This window comes from Charadrius vociferus, unplaced genomic scaffold (assembly GCF_000708025.1).
Source record: "Charadrius vociferus isolate BGI_N301 unplaced genomic scaffold, ASM70802v2 scaffold186, whole genome shotgun sequence".
In the NCBI taxonomy this organism is placed as follows: domain Eukaryota; kingdom Metazoa; phylum Chordata; class Aves; order Charadriiformes; family Charadriidae; genus Charadrius; species Charadrius vociferus.
The window spans coordinates 1869598-1871573 of record NW_009648793.1 but is presented as its reverse complement, the minus strand read 5'-3'; positions in this window follow the sequence as shown (position 1 = coordinate 1871573).

The following is a 1976-nucleotide window of genomic DNA, read 5'->3' as shown; positions in this document are numbered from 1 at the left end:
ATGTGGAAAGAAGAAAAAGCCATGGGTTTTATAGAATAAACTGAGGAAAGAATTCATTGCTTGCAATCACCACCCAACTGTTGTAGGAGTAAACCAATAAACACCACTTTCTGCTTTTGTGCAGTGGGAATCCCCAGGGAGTGGAAATCTTCTGATGCTCGAGAGATCTTTTTGTAAATATAGATTCTCTAGCTCTATAAAATGTAGTCTCTAACTAAATTCCTATAAAGGGATTAAAAGGATGAGTATTTAGAACGCTGTCTGAAAACAATTACAGTTTAAAGAAAAATTGTGATGAGAAAAAGATCTTAGTGATAAAAATGCTAATGCTGTACCCTGGAAAAATCCTTCAGCACAAGTAAACCAAAATGAACTCCTGCAATATTGCCAGCAATTGTCAGTGAAACTTTATCACTCCCTGTGAAAATGGATATGCTTTAATGTAATTTAAATTTTCGATTAACTGAGTTTTAACTGACTTTCCTTTTACTCCCTACTTTGTAAATTTTTCTCCTTTTATGGAGCACTATAATACTCCCCATCTGCGTTTCATTTACTTTTGTAGGATTTTTTTTTTTTTTAATGCACCAAATTCTAGGAGGGGAAATCAGAAATCATGTAAGTTCAGTGAGGAAACCACAGTGATTAAAATACACTTTGATTGAAGTGACTAAAACAATGTGCAATTCATGATATAAGTAAAGTCAGAAGAGTTCTAAATCCCTTCGTTTCAGACATCACAGACATATTAACTCCCCCTTTGCCCCACATACTCTAACACAACCATTTCAATAACTATGAAATCTTTAAAAATATTACTTTTCAAATAGATTTAGCTTAAAAATTTGTTTTGTTTGGGTTTCTGCTGAGCCAACTTTGCTTCTGAGTGAAAAACAATACTGACTCTACAACAGGTGGAACAAGTGAGATCAGATATTTTCAGGATTAAACTGTTAAACTATTTTGAAAGCTAAAAAAGAAAGACAATGCAAAATATGCCCTGTAAACTGTTTCTCTTGAAAGCACAACGTTACAAGTTTAAAGGAAGAAGAACTTTTCCTACCTGTAGCTTTTGTGCGGATCAGGAAGTGTAGCTTTTTTCTGATTACAATCTTCCATGGCTTAGCTTGGCTTCTGCATTTGAATGTTAAATATGTAAGAATGCCTTGTTTAGCTTGGGAGTTTGCATGACCTCTTAATGAGACACTGTAGTTAGTGTCATTGGGTATTAAGGCATCATGTGACTGTAGATGAAAATAAAATCCTTTAAAGTTTGCATTTAATACTTCCTAGAATCTGTAACCCTTTACCTGCAAGCTGGATAAAAACCTGATAGAGCTCACTGTTTTCTGGTCAGGGTTTGAGAAAGGAGAAGAGGAAGAACACGTGCCAAGTAATTCCTTTTCCTCTGGGACAGTCGCTTACAATAACCACAACAAAGTCCGAGCCCGTCAGTGTATTAATGCTGTCATTTGCATATTCTTAAAATTAAATCTCCCCACGTCAGAAACAGTGCTGGAGGGATTTGACAGAATGTTCCTCTGTTACATTTTGCCTAGCAGTGACATTTAATCCCCGCTCTTTTGGGTGATGCACTATGGAGGAACTCTGCTCTGAGGTATATTTGCGGGCATCTCATCACCTTTACCTGTGGAAGTTGCTGACTTTCCTGGAATCATTTTGGCTTGGGTGTGGTGTTTCCAAAAGTGATATGAAAGATGTTCTGCTGCCACAATCCAGTTAGGAGAGTGTTACCCGTGAAGGAAGAGAGATTTAACTTAGGCAGTATCTGTGAGCAGCTGGGTCGGGTGTTTCCCAGCTGTAATCTTTAACGTACATCGATTTACCTGGAAACTGTAAAAAAAAAACCAAAAAACCAAACAAAAAAACCCTCAAAACAAACAAACCAGCAACAAAAAAAAAACCCCTGGCACTTAATATTGCATCATCTAACTGCATGTGTCACAGCCGGGGGG